The 11,917-nt window shown below is 40.4% G+C and overlaps 1 pseudogene; it reads left to right on the top strand.

Annotated features, from left to right (window-relative positions):
- Positions 1 to 10,475: 10,475 nt before the first annotated feature.
- LOC149026500 (calcium-binding protein CML42-like) lies at positions 10,476 to 10,962 on the top strand (annotated as a pseudogene).
- Positions 10,963 to 11,917: the final 955 nt, after the last annotated feature.

Raw genomic sequence — 11,917 nt, forward strand, 5'->3', positions numbered from 1 at the left:
TTTTTATTTCTCTCATTCTAGGATTAGTATTCTTTTGATTTTCTATTTAGTTATTCTTGCCTCTGATATGTTCTTGATATTCCATTAGAGAGAAGCCCTGTTCTCTCTAATTCTTCTCTTGAATCCATGGTGAGTTTGCTATGAGAACCATGTTGTTTCCAATTTAGAAACTCATGTTCCCAATTTATAAAGTACTGATTTTTGGACCATGGATGATGTCAAATTATGCTAGATAGTCTTAGTATGTTTTTTTGAAGTTCCCTTTCGAATTTCGGATCAATCGGACTTCAAACGAAGAAGTTATGACCAAAACAAAGGTAATCTGTCCTTCTTGTCTCCATTGGTCGACTAATTGGTCGACTGGGCTAGTAGACCAATCCAATCGACCAATGAGATCTGTTTTCTAGATTTAGGTCTTTCTTGCTCTATTTAAGTCCAATATCGGGATTAGTTCGTCTCCTCTGCCTCCTAAGCCTCTGGAACGAGTTAGAACTCCATTCTAATCAATTTCCTTGCATCCTTGGTTGATCCCTCGCAAGAACTCAAGTAATCTTCTTCCTCTTGCATCAAAGGTATGTCTACACTCTCTTCTTCTTCTCCATCTCTGTTTTTCTTTCCTTTTTGGGCTGAGACAGTAGAGAAGATGCTGCATTCTCTGTTGCAAACATCTCTCTACTCATCCCTCATGATCTTCCTAAGGATTAATGGCTAATGCAATGATCTTAATCATGATCATTGCAAGCTTTTGAAGGAATCATGATCTTGTCAGATCTGTTTTATTGATCATATTAGTAGTCAATCACTGTGTTTTCTTTACAAGAGTTGTAACCTGTCAATCTCTAGTTCTTTCTTCTTGATCATACCATGCTTTCTTCGAAAACCATGACTGATACATTTATGGTAAGTTTTGTTTCCTTATTTAAATTCATGTTCTTCAGTCTTAGATCTATTTTTCTTGAAGATCTATGCATGCTTTTCATGATTTCTTTATCACAATCAATGATCCATCATCCTATCGTTCTTGTCCATGATTTTTACTATGAATTCTTCAAGAACCATGATTGATCTAATTATGGTAACTTTTGTTTTCCTAATTTGTAACTTGAAGACTTGATTTGATTAGTGTTTTGAAGTCCCCTATATACTAGGATACTGTCATAGTAATTTCCCCCTTGTTTAGTATCCTTTTGAACCACCAAATTCGGTTCTATATTCTAAAATCTCTGATTTTGAAGGCCACTGTCTCTGTTGGTCGACTCATTGGTCGACTGAGGCAGTAGACCAAGTCAATCGACCAATGAGTACAGCAACTCCATATTTGGTCTGTTTTGGATGTTTTGATCTCTTACCTTCTAGGTTTCTTTCCTAATATGATATATATACTTGTTTAGGACCTTCTTGCCAAGTTTAGGAAGATTCTCCTTGATCCTTGGAGATTCTCTTCAAGTTATATAAGGTAAGGATGGTTACTTCTATAATAGCATAGATTGTGTGATTTTAGTTTCTATATTAGAATCTTTCGGATTTGTTACCATAATAGATTCTTTTATGAATATATTACTGTTGTATTTACTTCAATTACAGTAGCATTATTTACTTGCTTTCTTTAGTTTATGAAAGTCTTTATTTGTCAACTGTATATGAGATGAATCTTATTATGGTATATTTTCTATATACTATAAATGTGTATGATATGATTGATTTGTGATTGTGATTGATTAAGTATGGTTCGGGAAGGAGAGGTGTCCTTTTGACACTTCTGTCCTTGGACAACTACGGGAATATTATGGGATGTTTCCGGAGATGCCCTCTGGACACCTTCCTAAACTGTTGGATGACATATTTAGGACTGTCTAGCAGTGTTTGGCTAGGAATACCCCGGTTATATCGACCCGATTCGGAAGGGTATTGAGATCGAACGACCCATGGTAGCAATGGGGATTCATGGGCGCTCAAGACCGGTAACCAACCCGTGAGAGGACGTGAATCACATTGTGGGGGCCATTATTGGTAGGGTTGCATATGGATAGACTTGGGCTCACGGGCACTCAAGATCGGTAACCAACCCGTGAGGGGACGTGAGAGTTTCCCATTTACCATATGTGGATAACCAATAGGGTTGATGAGTCCGTAGTCAGGGACTATGAGGACTCTAGTGTGAAGGATACCAGAAAGGATCGCTAGGGGCAAGGAATGGACGTATCTGGATCTGACTTGATATAACTAAGTAGAAGATTTGCATTTGGCTAGGCTTAACCCTGACATGCGCCAATACTTAGACCAATGGTGATGTGAGAGAGCGGTGACTTAAACCCAGCCATGGAATGTCCCGAGGGATGCCGGACCCACTACCAAAAGGCGTTGTGTGATTGACCTACCCAAAGAAGTATGGTGCTATGACTTAAAGCATGTCTGCCAATATAGACCAGCATACATAGAGTTAGATTCATACATTCATTGTTTGTCTCATACCATATTGCATTTATGTTTGTTCTGAAATCCTGCCATTTATGTTATTATGGATTTAACTGCCTTACTGGGTTTCTTTTGAAACTCACTCCTTTTGTACCATATCTATTGTTAGACTTCTCTGCAGGTTTGGAATACGATGACGGTTCATATAAGGAAGTGCAAGGTGAAGAAGATGAAGAAGAGCCAACTGAAGATGTGGATTAGATTTCTCTTGTTTCTTCTAGACTTATCTTTTACTTTACTTGTATCAGCTTAGAGCTTTACTTAGATTTCGATCTACCTTCTGCATATGTTGTGGAGTATATTTCTGCTATACTCTACAGATGTCTTTTGATTTGGTATCTTGTTAATTCGCATTCTAATATTCTTAGTGATCCTTCTGAGATCCTTTCTTGACTTTTATTATAAATTACTTGAACATTATGATTTGTTATTGCTTTTGATTATGTTATTGTGCTAAATGGATATGATCGTTCCTAAACTTGATCTTTTGGGCTGTGGATCACTTCCCCAGGTAATCCAGATAGGGTACCGGCTGGGGGGATATGAAAGAATCTCTGCAGCACCTTAAGATTCAGCAACTCCTTGATCATGTTCGTGAAAATGCCCAACTGAGTCGAGCCATTGTTGCTGGTCAAGCTACCTTTGCCACAAACCTGAACTTGCTGTCCAACATTTCTATTTATTCCTCTCTTTGAAATCATTAGACCTCCAAGGAGGAGTTGCGGCTCCAGTTCATTGGTGGGTCTAAGGCTTAAAGAAATCCTATTGTTCACCTTCTGCCTGTTTCTCTTTTGAGGCTGCTTATTAATGACTCAGCCCCCAAGAACAGCAACCAACCTCTGCAGTTTCACTTGACCTGAATGTTCTAAGTGACAGAACCTTAAAGATGCTTTTAGAATCATGTTATGTGCCTCATCCTGATAAGGAAGAAACTGGTGGGGAGAGCTTGGTGTTGATGCAAGGGGAAACTCCGGCAGAAACTCCCACCAGGCCCGGCTCCTCTTCCAGTCATTGGTAATCTATTCTCCCTTCTCTAACCTACTCCAAATTACTCCTACTTTTGCTGCTGAGGTTAGGAAGAAGGTGCTGCAAAGTTGCAACCACCCCTTCTACAACCTCTTTTGTTTTGAATAAACCCTTTCATATCATATTCATGCTATGATTATTATGCATAATGTTCTTGCCTTCTTACTATGATTTTCTTCATAAAAACATGAATCCTTTGCCTAATCTGATTTCTTTAAATTGGGCTGATTATATGTTAGTATGTACTCTAATTTACTGCCCATCATTTCCCTAATTCAATTCCTAAGTTCTCTTGCAATTGTAATGGTTTTCATTGAAGAACATGGGTCTTGCAAGTTTGAACCTAGGACCTCAAATTGGGGGTTTTCAATCCGACCATTGGATCATGTTAATTCTTGCTACGTAGTCTCCTGCTACTGTTCTTAAGCATCCCTCCAAGTTTCATATCGATCCGAGACCCGGAAGACCAATTTTGAGCCAAAACCCAAAAAGCCAGCTTGCTGTCCAAAATTCTTTTGGTCGATGCTTGTTGGTCGATACTATCGACCCAATGTATCGACCAACAAGGTTGCTGTCAGAAACTTTTTCCCAGTTTTGATCCATTCGATCTCCGATTGTTTTGATTTCTTCTCTAATCCTTCATGTATGTTTGTTTAGGGCTTTAAGACTATAATTGGGCCATTCTCTTGTGACTTCGGATCATCTTTTTCACAATTTGAGGTAAGGACGGTTATTGCCATATAACATAGACTGTATGACTTTTAGACTGTTGTTGGTAACTTAGTAGACTTAACTTATTAGTTGATTTTAGATATCATATGACTACTATAGTTACCTTATGGCAGTAGCACCATGCTTAATTACTTGGTTTATCATGTTTACTTATTCTTGTCATTTATTTATACACTGTATTATGAGATGTTATGACATGTTTTCAATATGATAATGTATTGTTGATATGTAATGGATGGAAATAAGCATGTGATTGCTTAGGTATGATTTGGGATTGGGGAGTGCCCTACTGGTACTTCTGTCCTTGGACATCGGAGGGAATAGTATGGGATGTTCTCCGAAGATGCCCATCGACACTTTCCTGGATCATTGGATGACATACATAGGACTTGTCTAGATGTATGGCTAGGATGTCCCTATCATATCAGACTCGATTCGGAAGGGCATTGAGACCGAACGACCCGTGGTAGTAGTGTGGATTTGTGGGCACTCAAGACCAATAACCACTCCGTGAGAGGACATAAATTGCATTGCGGATACCCGGAAGGGGCCATTTATTGGTAGGGTTGCAAATGGCTAGACTTGGGCTTACGGGCGCTCAAGACCGATGAAATGATCCGTGAGGGGACGTGAGAGCTTCCTGTTTACCATTTGCGGATGACCAATAGGGTTGATGAGTCCGATGAGTAATATCCGTGACTCTAGTGTGAAGGATACCGAAAAGGATCCCAAGAGGGGAGGAATGGATGTATCTGGAACTGACATGATATGATTAAGTAGATGACTTGCATTGGGCTAGGCTATACCTTGACATGCGCCAATACTTAGACCAAATGGTGATGTGAGAGAGTGGTGATCGAAACCCCCATCCATGGATTTGTCTGAGAGGGATGCAGGACCCAATTCCCCCCGGTGATGAGTGACTGAGACTACCTAAAGAAATATGGTGCTTTGACTTAAAGCATGTCTACCATAGAGACCAACATACTTAGAGTTAGAATCATATTTGCATCTTATGTCTCATATCATCTGCATTATTTCATGATTGATATCATATGGCTTATGTATTTTGGAATAACTTTCCTTGCTGAGTTCTTTTGAACTCACTCCTTTTTGCAACATATTTGTTAGACTTTTCTGCAGGTACTACTACTGTTGACTGTGACGGTCAACACTTTGAAGACTAAGTTGGTGACTCATACCACTTTGGCTACGGTGACTACATCGGTGAAGGCTATCAGTTCAAGACTCATATTTGTCAGGAGTAAATCCGACCTGGTTTAGTTTCTTATGATTATGTTATTGAGGAGACATTGTATAAGTTAGAAGAAACTATAACTTAGTTGCTTACCTTGTTATTTCCCTTCTTTGGAGATCTGGTTGTAATCTTAACCTTAATTTTAGTCGATCTACCTTCCGCTATTATTATAGGATGGGTTTCCTCCCTCCTTTTCACACTTGACTGTTTATCCTATTTGAATCATTTCCGCACTCTGATGTTATTTGTGAAACCTTCTGAGATCCTTTCTTGATTTTACTATTAAATTATTTGAATACAAAGAATTGTTCTTGCTTTTGATTATATTATTGTGATAAGTGGATATGATCGTTCCTAAACTGGATTTGTTGGGCTGTGGATCACTCCCGAGTAACCCAGATAGGGTACCCCCTGGGTGGATTTGGGGTGGGATGTGACACCTACAATCGGGACCTAAACCTCTATTCATAACCATGCGAAAGCAGAGAAATTTTGGGAAAAGCACGGGAACAAGCAAAGACAAAGTGAGATCAGGATCTTAGTCGAGAGCAATGAAAGCGATGTACGAAGTGCTTACAACAGAGAAATGAGGGGGTATTTATACCTCCAGAAGAAATGGAATTGATCTTGATCGAACGGACGAAAAATGGTGCAATCCACGGACAAGGTTGCTAGACGATTGAGTTACTTGGAGGAGTCATTATGACTAACTGTCCCGTCAGATGAAGTGTAACCACACAACTTAGGCTAACACCTAGGAAACTCAATAGTCGCATATCCATTAAGCAGCCCAGGAAGTACAGTCAACCAAGGGAACATCGAACCGATCTCCATTTCGACAAGTACTATCTTTGTCACATCCCTCCAACCAATACCCTATCTGGAATACCCGGAGGTGTGATCCACAGCCCCAAAGATCAATTTTAGGAACAATCATGTCCACTTAGCACAATAATATAATCAAAAGCAAGAACAAATCATTGTATTCAAGTAATTTAATAATAAAGTCAATAAAGGATCTCAGAAGGATCACAAAAGAATATCAGAGTGTGGATAACAAAATACCAATCAAAAGATAACAGTAGAGTATAGTGGAAATATACTCCACAAACAAGCGGAAGGTAGATCAGAAATCTAAAGCAAGTTCTAAGCTATCACAACTGAAGGAAAAGGAAAGGAAATTAATAGTCATTCTAATACTAAACAAAATAATAAAGCTTCAAGATCCGACTAATTCCGATGCGCTCCATCATCACACGGGTATGCTCCACTACATTGATTGTAGTTACCAACATCTTGGGAACCCAATGGGTCACCCATTGAGAGGCTTCATAGTTTTGGTTCTCAAAGTCATTGGTACCTGCAATACCATCTAAAAACATGTACCCTGAAGGGTAAGCTCAAAAAGAACTTAGCAAGTAATCCAACCACAATAAACATCTTCACACACAATCCAAGGCAAACATAAATGCAATGATAAGAAACAATATGTGCAAGTATGCTTCTAACTCTATATATGTATGCTGGTCTCTATTGGCAGACACACTTTAAGTCATAGCACCATACTCCTCTGGGTGGGTCTCAAATCACTCTCCCTCAGCATTCCTGACATCTTGGGTTATCCGTTTGTTAAATGGGTCCTGAAACCTTCCTGGACATCTTTGGCTGGGGTTTAGGTCAACACTCTCTCACATCACCGTTTAGCTTGAGTACTAGTGCGTGTACAGGGATAATCTTAGCCCAATGCAAGTCATCTACTGAGTCACATCTACTTAGGGTTAGATACGTCCATTCCTTGCTTCCTGCGATCCTTTCCCGTACCTTTCCCACTAGAGTCACCGTCTCCTTCCCACTACGTAGACTCTTAACCCTATTGGTCATCCACACATAGTAAACGGGAAGCTCTCATCCACTCATGCTTCCCGCAATCTCGAGCGCCCACGAGCCCAAGTCGACCACATGCAACCCTACCAATGAATGGCCCCTATAATGTGATTCATGTCCTCTCACGGGTTGGTTATCGGTCATGAGCGCCCACAAATCCCCATTGCTGCCACGAGTCACTCGGTCTCAATTCCCCTTCCGATAGGGTCAAATATGACAAAGGTTTCCTAGCCAAACACTTCTAGACATGCCCTAGGTATGTCACCCAATAATCAGGGAAAGCACCAAGGGGCACCATAGGAATGCATCCCATACCACCTCCACTGGTGTCCAATGACAGAAACGCCAAAAGGGCATTCCCCATTCCCCAATCATAACTTAGGCATTCACATCACATCATGCTTTCATACATATCACAATCAAGTCCAAATCATATTCACATCATTCATAATTTAATCCAGTATGTAAGTCACAATATGAGTAACCTACTGTAATTGCAGAAGTAATGTAATGTAAAGAAAGTAAAACAACAGTAGTTGAATCATGCATTCAAATCACATTATAACAAGGTATGTAAATATGCATATTGTGAGTGGAGTACTCACCTTGAATTTGACTTCGTAAACTTCGAGAAAGAGATCAATGGGCAAGTCCAAGATCACTAAAATAACCCGAAACAAACATGTATTGAACATAAGGAACAAACCCAAACGATTGGAGATGAAATAGAAGCAAAATTGAGGATACTGACTCTGTGGGTCGATTGGTTGGCAGCTTGGCCCAGTCGACCAAGTGAATAGTACGCGACAACAAACCCTAAATCGGTCATCACTTCTTCATTTGAAATCTGGTTACTCCAAAATTCGAAGGGGAGTTCCCCAAAAACATACTAAGACTATCTAAGAAGGTCTAAGCATCAAACATGGTCAAAAAGATTGAGTCCTAACTGAACCATGAAATTAGGGTTTTATCGCAGACAATCTGTGTATCCCATGGAGAGACTAGAGAGAATGAGGATTCACTCTAGGGAAAGAGAGAATAGTATTTCAAAATCAAGAATAGGAATTGGGTAGGGTCAAACAATGAGAGAAAACAAGGTTTTCAATTGGATACCCTTTCCTGAAGGTTACTCTAAAATTTCCTTAAAAATAAACCCAGGGGTAGATTCACAAAGTAGAAAGGGAAAAGGGATTCACCCACAAATTATGGGGATAAAAGAAAAGGTTTTAACAATGGTGTGAGACCTTTTCCCACAATCATAAAGATAAGTAGAAAAACAAAGGGATCACAGAGGTAGATAGAAAACAAAGGGAAAGTAACTCAAGGTCTTAGGCAAGATAAAAAATAAAAATAAAAATAAAAAAACATAGGAAACTCACCATATGGTTTCAAAGAAACATAGAGTGAATGGGGGGGGGAATTCACTCTAAGGCTAAGAGGATCAAAGAAGAGACCATTACAGTATAATACCTTCCTTATAATTAATCAATAAGAAGAAATAGAAGAGAGAATAGATCAAAGAAGAAACAAATCGATTACTAACCTTTGTAGAAGACGATTCAATGAAGAAACTCAAATGGATGCTTGGAGATCTTCCTTGGCTTCGAAGAGGAGGTTTTAATGTCCTTCCCACCTTCTCCAGAGGCTTAGGTACATAATGGGGCTGCTCACCACAAAATTCCAATAAATAGAGCTTTAAAACCCCCAAAAATAGAGTTTTACCAAACTGCCCCTGCTTGGGCAGCTTGCCCAAAAATAAGGATTTGTAGCTCCAAACCTCAAGATTTTCAATGGGGCTTCTCCCAACTCAACAAGCAACTTACCTAGTATAGAGGGACCTTCCAAAACATGTCCAACTAGGCCTCAAGTCCATCAACCAAGCTCTTCAACATCAAGATGCAGTTCAACTCCAAAACATATAAGGTTTCCAAAAGGGAACTTCATCATCAATCTCAATGGGTTTTGGGTCAAACTCCATGTCTTCAATTGAGATGGCCCACAAAGTCTTCCTCCTTCACTTCGGGGTGTTCGGATCTACACTAAGGGAGAGGTCTGACTTGACTTCCTAGGACATTCCAAAGATAACAACACTGCACTCAAGGTCCAACTTCAATGTCAAACATCAAACAAGCCCTTCTTCACCCAAACCAAACAGGGTGTCCAGGTTAGGGTTCGGGCTGAATATCAGAGTCCTGCCCAATGATGACCACCATCACTTGGGCTAGGGGGCTAGTGTTACGAATGAGATACACGTGTGGACACATACTTGTACAAGATTGCAATATCACTCGGCCAGACACCCGGCTGATTGGGCAAGACTTATCCTAGTTAAATAAAACTAATAAGGAATGCCTCACTCATGCCAAGGAAAAAAAGGACATGCCAACACATATGGAAACTACTAATCGAGTATCTACCCCAATCACGGCTGGACAAGCAGGCATACTTGGCACTGTCGGGTCAAAATAAGGTAACCCCCTTACTATTTAACAAGGTCCAAATCCCCAGGTAAGGACTAACATTTTCTGGATAATCTCTGAGCAAGCTTTGCTCAGAATCCTAATTTGATCCCGGATTGACTTAGCCATCAGAGGCGATTGCCCGGCATCCTAGCCGGCCTGCGTCTAACTTCTTCTGCATGTTTCATCATCTTCCTCTTAGGACCATACTTGGGAGTCAATCAACTTCAGTCAGGACCAGGGTCAGATTTGAGACAAAAAATACCATTATATGCTAGTTACCTGTATTTAGGTGATCTTAATTAGTCAAATGGATTTAATTATATGTGAAAGCACTATTTAAGGGCTAATATCCCACGTTGTAGGTCATTAACGCCTTAATTGCACCTAGGCCCACCAAGGGCATTTTGTTAATTTTGGCAACAAAGGGTATTCTGGTGATTTTCACCATTGTTTTTATTTGCAAGGTGCACAAAATAGCCAAATTTCGGTGTTGGGTTCAATTCGCCCAGCACCGATATGCGATTCGGCGATATCTCGCCATTTTATCACCAAACTAGGGTATATCGCCGATATTTCAAAATTAAAAACCCCAGCGCTAAGAATGGTGGTCGATTTGAGAGGAGATCAACGAGAGAGAGATGGCAGAGACAAAGCCAGCAAGCAGCAAAGCAGCAGCGATGAGGCGTGTGTCGTCGTCGTTTCGGCTTCACTCACCAAGCCTCAACAACATTCACTTAGAACTGAACCTAGCCTAGAAATGCTAGGGTTAGAATCCAAAGCCACAAAGAATGAATCTAAGGCCTAGTGAAGCTGGCCTTGCTTTCAAAGACTTCCAGGCCTTGCACATGTCACTCAATGAAACCTTCTTTGGGAAAGCTGTCGAGAACTGTGGCGATGGCGATGATGACAAGACATGCGGGGGTGATGGTTCCAGTAGCCCTGAGCCTTCGTCGTTGCAGGAGGAGGGAGATTTGACAGAGGCTTTCAAGTGTTTGATGAGGACGGCAATGGCTTCATCTCTGTCATCGAATTGCAAATTTGTAGGTGGTGTTGAGAAAACTAGGGATGCCTGAAGGCCAAGATGTGGGTCGAATTGAGTGCATGATCTTCTCCATTGACGGTTGATCGTAATTTTATCGCCGATTCTCTAGCGAGATTTTGTCATATCGCCAGGTTCGCTGGGTAACAAACCGGCGATACAGGGCGAAATTTGCACCTTGGTTATTTGTTCGTTTCTCACAAATTACATGGGTTAGTCCATTCCTTGGGTTCTAGCACTAGGGGGTCTAAGGGCGTAAACCCCAAAATGAAATTATTAAATTTTATAAATTCTAATAAAATAAAATTAGGTTTTAATTTACCTTATCTTCATTTTAGCTTGATTCTAGTGTGATCTAGGTCTCCAGATAGATTTTCACCTAAGAAAATTCAAAATTGAAATTCATATTTTTTTGCAATGCTTTTTGAAAAGCAATCAAGAAACTGTATATTGGGCGACACTTTTAAGAAAGGTGGCAAAAAGTATATATTCATTAACACTTGTTAAAAAGCGTAGGCAAAAAAAAATAATTTTTTTTTTTTATAAAAGGGGTCCCCCCCCCCCCCCCGAAAACCCACCCGCCCTAACCTTGACCCGGAAACCTTGTTATTTGTAGGTTCGATGACCCGAAGTAAAGTAAGAAGTCAGCTTTGGGCCATCCCAGTAGAGGACTTGGTGTCTGGCTTTGAATCCATGAAAGTTGATGATGAGGTTCTATTTATGGAAACTGAATCCTGATGAAGATCTGATTAGTTGATGGACTTGGAGTGCTCTCTATCTTGGTTTGAAGGCATTTCTACCTATTAGGTAAGTCACTTGACTTGTGTGCAAAACCCCTTTAGGATTGGATTTGATCTCGACCTTCAATTCCCTCGTTTTGCTCTTGTTGTCAAGATTGGTCGACCGATTGGTCGATCGCACCGGTCGACCAATCCACTCGACCAATGAGTGCTGTCTTTGGCAATTAGGTTGTTCTTGCTCTATTTAAGTCCAATCTCGAGTCCACTTCGTATTTGCTGCCTCCAAACTCTCTGAACGAAC

This window comes from Hakea prostrata, chromosome 1 (assembly GCF_041222555.1).
Source record: "Hakea prostrata isolate BN-2017 chromosome 1, UWA_Hpros_2, whole genome shotgun sequence".
NCBI lineage: Eukaryota > Viridiplantae > Streptophyta > Magnoliopsida > Proteales > Proteaceae > Hakea > Hakea prostrata.